Source organism: Otolemur garnettii, unplaced genomic scaffold (assembly GCF_000181295.1).
Source record: "Otolemur garnettii isolate 467f Iridium unplaced genomic scaffold, OtoGar3 scaffold00047, whole genome shotgun sequence".
NCBI lineage: Eukaryota > Metazoa > Chordata > Mammalia > Primates > Galagidae > Otolemur > Otolemur garnettii.
Genome location: NW_003852442.1, coordinates 7501108 through 7512436, shown reverse-complemented (window position 1 = coordinate 7512436; position 11329 = coordinate 7501108).

Below are 11329 nucleotides of genomic sequence, written 5' to 3'. Positions count from 1 at the left end.
GACACCGACATCTCTCTGCCCTACCTTATCAAGCTGCCGCTGCCCTGATGCCTCTGCACTTGCCTCTGTAGCAGCAGCTTCATGGCTGTCAACAAGGCCTCCCTTCCCCTGGCATCGGGAATTCCCTCCATCTCGTGATCTTTCTCCTTACGTCTTTCTCATTTTAAACGGACTCACTCATTTTGATGGAATAACCCTTACAGTTTCTTCCAGAGAAAGGGAGGAAAGTATTTCAAGAACTCATATGTTCATAAATACATTTGTTTTATTTTCACATTGGACCAACAGATTTATGAGATACATAATTTTAAGTTGTGATTAATTCCTCTTCTGAACTTTTATGGCATTACACCATGTTGTGTATTTATTTACCTATTTATTTTAATTGCAATCTGAGTGGTTTTTTAGGTAGGCTATGGGGACCATTAAGACATATTTTTCCTGAATTTTTTTTGCATATTAATCTGAAATTTTAAAAATCCATTGTTTTATTTTTAATTGGTAGAACTTGTAAATTCCATCAATCTTTGTTTTCTTCTGTTATATTTATTTTTTTAAAACTATTTCTTCATTTGAATACTGTAAAATTAACTCTTCACAAAGTGTAGCTCTGTGAGTTTTTATAAATGCATGGAATTACGTGTATATCCTTAAAACCATAACATAGAACTGTGTCATAACCCCATGAAATCCCCTCAGGCTCCTTCTTTACGTTCACCTTCCGTCTTCCCCCCTCTAGCACTCGCTCATCTGTTCCTCGTATCTTTATTTGTGCATTTTCTAGAATATCTTATAAATGGAAACATACAGTATGTGGTCTTTTGAGTTTGGCTTCCTTCATTAAAGAACTACGTTTGAGGTTGTTTTACATTGATACGTATGTCCGTAGTCTATTCCATTTTATTGCAGAGTAATATTCATTATACATGTATGAAAGTGTCATGGTTCGTTTTTTTGTAGTCATCTGTTGATGAAAACAGGGTTGTTTCCAGCTTTTGCAATTATGAATAAAGCCGCTATAAACATCCCTGGATCTGTTTTTGTGTGAACACAGTTTTTTATTTCTCTTGGGTAAACACCTAGAATTTGAATTCCCATATCATATGGTAAGAGTATGAATGACTTTATGAGAAATGGCCAAAATGATTTTCGAAATTGCTGTTCCATTTTGCGTTTGCACCAGCAATGAATGACAGTTCCCGAGGCTCCACATTCTCAACCCTTAATGCCGAGTTTTATGTTTCTGATTTTCCTTAAGTCACCCTCTTAGGTACGCAGCTGAAGAGTGCTCGGTGTCATGGAGACAGAGTAGAATAAAGATTACCTAAGGATGAAAAGGGAAGTGGGGAGGGCGGAGACAAAAGGGGTTGGTTAACAGCTACATAAATATAGTTAGGAACAGTATTTGATAGCAAAATAAGTGGACTGTAATTGATAATAAGTTAGGGTAAACTTTAAAATCACCAAAAGAATGGAATTGGAATGTTTCTAACACAAAGAAATAATAAATGCCTGAGTTGACAGATGCCCCAGTTACCCTGATTTGATTAATTCACACTTAGGCCTATATCAAAAACATCACATACACCCTATAAAGATAGATAACTCTTATGTACCCATAATAATATTTTAAAAAATTTTAAGGAAAGGGTCTCCCAAACCACTCTCAATTCTAATACCATTTTCAAGTCAGAGAACACCCAAGACCACCTTCAGCTCCAGTAATATGTTAGAAGAGTTCATAGAACTCACAGAATATTATGCTCATAATATGGTTTATTACAGCAAAAGGACACAGTTTAAAATTAGCGTAGGGAAAAGACACAGCATCCAGTGTAGGTCTAAGCATGAACTTGCAGTTGTCCTTCTCCCAGTGGACTTGTGGACAGTGCTGAATTCTCCCAGCAGCACTGAGTGCAGTACACATGGAGTGTTGCCAGTCGGGGAGCCGACGTGAGTCTGGATGTCCAGAGATTTTACTGGGGCTTGGTCACATGGGCATGGTGGATTGCCCACGTGGCTGAAGTTAGCTTCCAAACGCTTCCCCACCATAAATCACATTGTTATCATAGACTATCTGATGTGGCCAGAGTCCCAGCCATAAATCTCATTATGAGCACAGACAGTACCCTGACCTTGGTGCAGGGCTCCAAGGTAAATAAAAACATTCTTATCAGGGAAGATAGCCCAAGACCTTAGAGATTACTTCTCAGGAACTGAGGGCAGAGGCCAGATCTCTCCTTGGGTAAAATTAATCCTTACCACACACTATTTATTTTTTTCTTTCTAACAGTTTTATTTTACTTCCTGAGTTTACACTGTGTTTTTCTACTTTATCTAATTTTCTTTTTTTTTTTTTCAATTTTGGAAAATTTTTTCCACTTTATTTTTTAGTACCTCTATTGACACTTTTTGATTTCGGATTTTATATTTTATATTTCCAAATTCTATGGCTGTAAATTTTCAAGAGTTGCCTGATTCATTTTATCTGCATAGCAGCTTCTGTGATCTCATTGGCCATATTATTCATAGCTTTATGAAATGTTCATTTTCTCCCCACCTATCTTTTTCTCCAATCTCCTTCTTTGTTGGGGGAGGGATGGTTACTCTTTGTTTTTATATATTTCTTTCATGGCAAAGCCGTCTCAGATATTGGATGGTCCTTGTCACTTATTTGTATATGGAGATGAGGAACTACATATCTAATTGGAAGCTGTATTTTAGATGTATATATATTTTTTAAATTGACTACTTAAAAAGAGCTTCTAAATCTCTGTATATAAGGGGACAAGAGGGCCTCATACTCCTGTTTATTATAGACTTCCACTTTACTGTCCTTTTATTTTTTGCTGTCATAATTACAATAATATGGAGGCTTAACAGTGCACAAATTTATTATCTCACAGTTCTGTAGCTTAGAATTCCAGAACATGTCTTAACTGGGCTTAACTTAAGGTCTTGGCAGGGTCATCTTCTCTTCTGGGAGCCCAAAGAGAAAACCTATTTCCTTGTCTTTCCAGCATCTGTTCGTTACCCACATTCGTGGTCTCAAGGTCTCTTTCTGCATTTCCAACACAAACAGTGGCTGGTCAGCTGCTTCTCAAACTGAATCACGCTGACCTCCTCTTCTGACCTCCTCTTCACTTATAACGGTATTTATGATTACATTGGGCTCCCAATCCAGATAATCAAATGGTTCAGAATAATCTCCCTATCTCAACACCAACTGATTGGTGTCCTTTATTCCATCTCCAACCTAATTCCCCTTTGCCATGGAAGGCAGTGAATTCACAGGTGGCAGGGATTAGGACAGGTACAGCTTTGAGGGGCGTTATTCTGCTTATCACACCCACGTATTTTCACTTGGCTTCATCCAGCTCCATCCAGTTCTTCACTCCAGATTCTTGATGTCTGAACTTTTTCAAAGAGAAATTGCATTCAGGTGTCTCTTTATGCATTCATTCATAAAGTAACTGCATGTCCTCTGATTTCCCAAGTCGAGTGTATGGTGGAGAGTCCATTTCTTTATATAAGTCTATCTCACTTTTATTCAGTGGGAGAAATAGTCAGTGATATGTCAGCCAGAGTGAAACGGAGCTCCTCCTGTGGCTCTGGCATCCTGCAGACCCTTCTCTCTTTCTCTCTAGAAAGGACTAGAAACTCCTTTTTTAAATATCTTACCTTGCTCAGTGCCTTCATATTGTTGGTCTAGAAATTAGGAGCTCTAACGATTATTTTTTTGAGACGTCATTAAATTATTAAGATCTGTTGTATCAGCCCCAAAACTAGTAAGACCAGTCCTCATCTTAAATCCTTGTGTCATGCTAGTTGAATTTGTGTCTGCTCTCCATAAGATGATTTCTTTGTTTCATGCACTGATACTGGGCATGAATTTGTGCCCACTGAACCCACACATCTGCTTCCAAGCTGCTCCTGTGACAAACTTTCTGGTAAATTATGTTTCTGATGAATGAATTCATGTTTCCATTCAATATAAGCTGTTATAAATGATTCATGTCTCCCCTCTATTTTTAACAGGAACAAATTAATTTTTTTAATTGAGCAGTGAAATGACCTGTTCTTCCAAAATACGTATTAAAAGACGGTTGTTGCAAATTACCGTGAGGACTGAAAGACTCTAAAATAATTTGTGTGTGTGTGCTGGACATATTTGATGAATTTTCCTCGGTTGAATGTATAGCACTATATAAATTATTGGAGAATAGCATCTTCTGGAATGAGATGGTGGTCACATGAAAGAAAATAAGCCAAACATATACAAAAGCACCATACTTTAGGTTACAAAAAACTCAGAAAATTAAACACCAATCTGATTTCCAATTAGGCCGGATCCTCGTGTTCCTGTGGGTGGTAATGTGGACGGTCGTTTCTGAATGGCATTACATTTTCTGTCTGTGTACCCTTTTTCTAGCTTTGATTTATATGAGAGAAAGAATCTCTCTCATCTTTCCTGATGATTTTCTTCGTGGAAATTTAGCACCATTTGACCTTACCATAGTTGAAATTCCATGGTGTATGAAATTGATAAAGTGCTTAAATGTCTCTAAACATTTCCTTGTGGCAATTTCTATTTTTCTGTTGGCTTCTACCATGAAATTGACGCTTACAACCAGAAGTTAAGCATAAACATAATGTAAACTTAGAGGTTAGTTTTATCATTTTTATCTTATCACTTTGATCATCTTAAACTATCAAACCATTACTTGAAGGAAAATGGTTTAGTGATATTAATTATAACATTGTTCCAAATTTGCCAAAAATCATAGTTCCGTACATGCAACTATTTTTTTGCCATATGAGTGCTTTTCCTTTCTAGGAGCAGTATAGAATCTTCCATGAATTACTGAAACCGAGGCAGAATTTAACCTAACTAATACAGCTTGAAATACCATCTATTCCTGTGATACCCAAATACAGTGTGAGCTCCTACCTCAGGAAGACAGGAAGTTAGATCTCCTCAGTAGGTACCTTTGCTCTCCAGACTCTTCTCCAGCCTCTAAAGGAATGACATCATAGTCAACAAATCTGTCTTGTTCTTATTATTATATTATTTATAATAATATAAATTATTATATTGCAGCCAACTGGTCCATATTAGACGATTATTCAATGACCAGACTCAAGTTTAGTTTAAACTAAGTAGGGTACCTCTATGGTTTGAGGACCAGTTTCTTCTCGCTGAAGCTCAAGTGTTCCTCTTAATTCACTAATATGGTGCAGACGGCACTATAGTTTTAAGACAAAAATTATAGAAATCTTAGAAATAATAGAAAATATAATGCATAAATCTGCCTTCAGTTGGGTATCATTTATCACAGTTCCTGGAGCCTACCAATGATGCCCTTCCAGTGAATTCTCCTACTTGGTCTTCTGTGCTGCTGTCCCCCCACAAGGTGGGACATTCATTACCCTCCCCAGGACAAAGGCCACAGTCCCATGAGAGGGGCAGTTTCTTGACACCTTGTTTCTTTCTGCTCTCTAGCAAATGACAATCACATTCTTTAGTGGAAACATTTACCCAGACATAGGATAGGGTCTAGCTCCCAAGTCATTGCTAGAAAAATAAAAATGTTTGACAGAGCATTTGCTAGAGTGTAAAATGTCCATCCATGCAGAGGACCAGCTGGAAGACTTTGAAATGCTCTCTTTTTTACATTCTATAGACTTACCCCTGGCTTGACAAGAATATCAACCTTCCTGTCATGCTCTAAGCCTTGTGCCAGCAGTCATCCTTCTCCAGCTCTCTGTTGCTGGGCCTCTTCCAGGACCACTCACTTTGTGCAAAAGTAGCACCATCCACTTAGCCGTCAGACGGTGAAATCCAGCATGAGTCAACCCTCCATCACAGCCTGATTAATCTCCAAGATCTGTCTCTTTATTCCTTAAGTATATTATTAATCTATCCCCTTAGCCTCTTTCCCAGAAAACCTCCACTTGAGATTGTCATGTCTTGGGTGTCCCACTGTAGCGGCCTCCAAATTAGCCTATCAGGACTGTCACCCCCCTCACCATGGCCGTTCTCCACTCGCCACGCCTCTATCTCATCTCACGTTCCCTCACTCTCCCCTTACTCTCCAGATGAAGGTACAGTTTTATAACGTGGCTGTAACGGAACTCCCCTGACTTTAGGTCCTTCTCTGTGTTACATTCAATCCTCCTCATGAAGCAGAGGCTCCCATGTTTAACATCCCCAAGTGGGATGAGTAAATATCGATCAAATACCTAAGACTAAAAATGATTTGGTTCTGTACACGTATAATCAGAGGGCCAATTTTTACTGGTCCAGCTCATAAGAAAGGAAGGCTGCTGCAAAGATAGATAATAGATCATCTCCATCTCCAGAACTCGAAGACTCCTAGTAACGTTTAGGGGCAACTTGTTACTAACAAAACAGATTAACCCTCCCCCACGCTGTTGTATTTATCAACAAATGTATCAATAAAGCTTCTTTAATCAGAGGTTTTGTGGGTAACAAAAAAGAGTGGAAATGGAATGTTCTAAGACAAAGACTCGGTGGCTGGTGGGGGTGGACACACCAGTTACTCGGATGTGATTATCACACATTGTATGCCTGTATTATGTAAACATGTGCAAGTATTATGTACCCAGAACAGTTAAAAATAAAAACAATTTTAAATTGTGTCTTGTGCATTAGTTACAGTGTCATGAATATCAGCCTTTTTCTTAATCTCTCACAAACAAAAGGCAAATGTGTACAAAAGCCGAAGGAAAACCTTGTTCCTCAGTTGTAATTCTTACAGTATGCAGTGGTATCTCTTTCTTCCTCTTAATGAAATACATTCCTTGTCCATATTTTGTGACCGAGTGCCCCCATAATCAGTCATTTACTCTCCTCTGTCCAGTATTATTTACTGATGGAGATTTCAAAGCTAGTTGCCCACCAGTTACTTGATTCAAGACCTTTTTCTTTTGAGTCCTTGTAAGATATACACGCAGTGGTGTCACAATTACAAGCACTATTGACAAACATTTCAATTAATTTAAAAGACAAAGGATATGGTCTGAGCATTTCTTGGGCAGTGTATTCAAATTGGGGAAGAAGGAGGAGTTTTCAGTACTGCAATAGTGTTAGATAATTCGTTGGGTGTATTATATTTTCTAATACAGTTCTTTTTGGTTTGAAAAAGTAATTGACTTGAAATAAATGTGGATAAATATAAGAGAGAGAGAGAGAGACACGGAGACTCTTATTGGACTGAACACTGAAATTCACCTCTGGAGGCCTGCAAGGCCCCTCCGCTGCTGTGGCTTCCTTCTGAGCCGTACTGACTCCACTTGGAAGTGACTTTCCCACCCCGGATGACGGAGGTTGTCTATTTTCACTTAACATGATTAAAACGGGCAGAAACATAGATGGCCCTGCAGTTATTTTTTATGCAGCTTGCTGACTCTTGTTTTTCTTTTTAAATGGACATTTACTAGCTATGTAGAACCATAAAATACCTCAAAGCAAACAGTAAGCAAAACATGGCCTGTCTGTCCACGCCCAGCTGCTCTTACAGTAATACTCATGACAAGATTGCCTGTTCCACGGTAAATTCTGCGTTTTTACAAGTTGCTTTATAGGTTCATTTTTGTGATCACTAATAAACCTATTTAGCAAGTATCTAATTAAGGAAACCTTAATAAAAGCCAATTACTCAATGCCCTGAATGTACTAAATCTTATTTGTGAGGCAGTAAATGTGTTTTAAATGAGTCATATTATAAATATGAGGGTTAAAAATGTTGCCCATGTATAAAACCCATTTTCCCACAGTAATGCTAAGGGGCAATTAAAAGTTCATTTTCTGTGCTGTGTTCATCAGTTATTTTCCCTTACTTATTGTAATGTCTAAAAAGTGTAACTACATCTGTAGCAAATGCATTTTATTAGTACTTGGGCTGGACTTGAACTTGTCAACAGACCTGGCAGTTTACATGGGAGGATGTGTCCATTCCTAACCAGGGGCAAACTCAAGTGTTTACCAGGAGGGGAAGAAAGAAAATGCCTCATTAATGTTTTAGGTTTAATTTGCATATAGCACAAGAGAGACTATGCCCACATGAAGCAGCTACATTTCCATCTTTTAAAATATTTATTTATTTAAAGTAATTCTAGATTTATAGAAAAGTTGTAGAACCGGTAAAAAAGGATCTACAAGGAGCTTCCCTAATCATAGTTCAATTATAAAAATCAGGAAATAACGTCAGTTACCTACACATCATACTCAGCATCCTCCGTGTTTGTTCCAGAATGAAGTTCAATATCCCTGATTGCATTTAGTCCCTGTGTATCTTTACTGTCCCTCAGTTTGTGGCACATAATTAGTCTTTCCTCAATTTTCATGACCTTGACACTTCATATTTTTTAAAATAACTGATCATGTCGCTTTGGTTAGCCTGATGTCTCTTGACTAAGCCAAGCTTATGCATTTTTTGGCAAGAATACCGCAGAAGTGACGTCGCAGCCTTCTCAGCGTGTGACATCATGGGGTACCTAACTCTGAGTTAAAGAGGAGGCTGTCAAAGTTCTGCCACAGAAAGTTACTTTGAACCAACACGGACTGCCTGTTTCTCCTCCAAATTTCACCCATTGATGTTAACATCCATCTAAGGACCTTACCAACAATTACTGTGGGGGTGTATCTGGAAGAGTGATTTGAATTTCCTTCATTCCTTCCAAATTTATTAATTGTAATTTTCTATAAGGAAAAGGAGCCCCTCTCCACAATGTAATGAGGTATTCAATCGTTTGTGCCTGTGAGTGTGACAGCCACCCAGGTGCTTTATTCCCGAGTTGTAAGACTACTTTGTTGCTCTGCTGGTTCTCAGCCTCCTTATTGACAGCCCGGAGGTGTGACTTTGGCTTGGACACAAGGCTTCCTATTATCAAGCCAGTTGGGTTTCTGTTCAATAAAGTATAGATACTGATGTGGAATTGATTTAACTTCGGTACATTTTAGAAGGAAAATGCCTAACGCAGCAAGAATAAGTAACCCCATTTCTCTAATGAAACATACTTCTCTCCTCCGTTCAACTGCGTCAACACAGTTTAGTTCTGGTTAAGTCAGATTTTCCATCTCCCAATTTTAAGAGGGAACCGGTAGCCTTGCTGTTGAGTTGGCTAATTAAAATAGTCTAGATCACCGTATCCTTTTGGCTCTTCATCTTTTTGCTGTTGCTAATTGCTTTTCTCTAATTGACACAGAAATATAATGACTATTTTATTCTGCAGGCACCAGGGCTCTAAAATTCCTGCATGTTTCTAAGAACATCTTTTTTTCCCCCCCTGACAAACAGCTTTTTACCTCTTTCTCGGGTGATCTGGGCATGTCCTATGAGCATGAGCTGGACACAGGGAGAGCTCCCTGGCCATGTTCCTGTCTACTCTCCCAGGCTACAGCTGCAGATACCCACACAGCTCTTGTATTTTCAGAGTGTTTCAGAGGGTACGGTGTATGCTGAGAAGCTAAATTTTTTTAAGGGACATAACATTTTTTCTCTCGGACATTTTAAGATACGTTTATATACACATTTATATAAAACACCAAATATATATCTGTTTAATGATATGTACCTATATATTTGTATGTGTGTGTTTGTATATACTTGTATTTTATGTATGTGTGTGTATGTGTTTTAGGTAACCTGTGTTTTTTTTTTCTCTTGTACTCATAAATGAATCATAAAGGACATTTTTAAATTCTACTTTGCTAGACATTTATGAGACTGTTAGATTACTTTCCAAGTAAGATGGTGAAGGGAAGCTTTGTCAGTAGCTTTGCGGAGTCATTGGGCCTGCTAATTTTTTAAAGCGTCTCTATTTCAAATTAGCTTTATCTATTTAAAACACAAAGCCTTATCATCACAGCCTCCTGGCTCATCCTATAAATTATAACACTGCAAGTAAATTTCAAGGTATAGAGGAGAACATTAGTTGTTATAGTGTCCATACTGTTTAAGTTCCAAGTGTCTTCTCCCGAGCAGTCTCCAAATCAATCACCTCACAAGTCTGCGTGGGGACATTGGCAAATGCTAGAGGCGTCCAAGACTTTGATCAGCAATCTGTGTATTAGATGCGATAGTTCTCAAAATTTATTGAAAATAAAAGTCCTCTCAGGTGTGTATTCTTAGACCTCCCATGAAGAGATTCTGAGTAATTGTACAGCAAGTTTCATTTTATAAACAGCATCCCATGCTGGTAGAAGGAAGGACTGGAGTCGGTGTCTTGAGAGCTGTTTCTAGGCTTTTCTTGCCTGTCCAGAGGACGGCAAGTGGGGAGGGCTACAGGAAATGGATCTGGACACGGTTACAAAAAGCAGCAGCCTGTGGGGGCAGCAGGTGACTTCCAGGAGGTAGCCAGGCAGAATCGCTGTGGGGAAGCTTGGTCAGAGTCCGGGTACTGGTTCTCTGTAAGCCAGAAACTGCTCAACCTTACGCTTGACCTCATCTGATTCAGTGTTGCATTTATTGACGAGGAAGTCATCTCAGTATCGATCTTAAGGAAAAGGAATAAATTTCAACTGTGTGTTTTCAAAATATGCACCCACCACACAACACTATCACACCATCTGAGAAAAAAAAAAAAAACTAAAACATGAACATCTAATTTTTTTTTTTTAATCAATGGCAGTTTTCAACTTCACTTTTCTAAATAGAACTGAACTTTTCTGGTCCTGGAATTTTAGAGACCATATAATGTTTTTATGATTGAAAGAATTTGGGGGTACACTGTTTTCTCACTTTCCTGCTTCTGTTCTCAATCTGGAATCAGAGAGATACTGTAGCATTCTACTTACACTTCAAACACAATGTAGCTCCTTTGAAGTTCATGAGTGAATGCCTAGTGTGCTGAGTAGGCTGATGTTAATTCCAGCTGAGTATCTTCTGAGCTGTGAAATCTATCAGGTTTCCCTCTTCTCTGGGAATTAAACAAAAGTAGCATGAATGTGAATGCAAACAAAGCTTTTCCCCCTAGGGATATGAACACAAATGTTATATAGCAGCAAAATATTTGATTTTTGTTGTTACTAAGAAGACCCAAGTTCCAATTATTTCTCCTAAAAGTAGTTTGGAAAATTGGAATCCCCAATAATACACATTAGAATTTACAGATAAATCTAAATATTTGTTAAACTGCCAATTCAAGGTAGCCCTCCTCCCCTACAGTCCCTAAACCTTAGCATTTCCAATACAATTGCAGAGAAATGTGTTAAGATGTAACTTTACACACTAGACTAATGGCATCTTATTTCAAAATGTTGAATGCCTCTTTCAAGGAGAGGAGCAATATTTAATATTCTCTT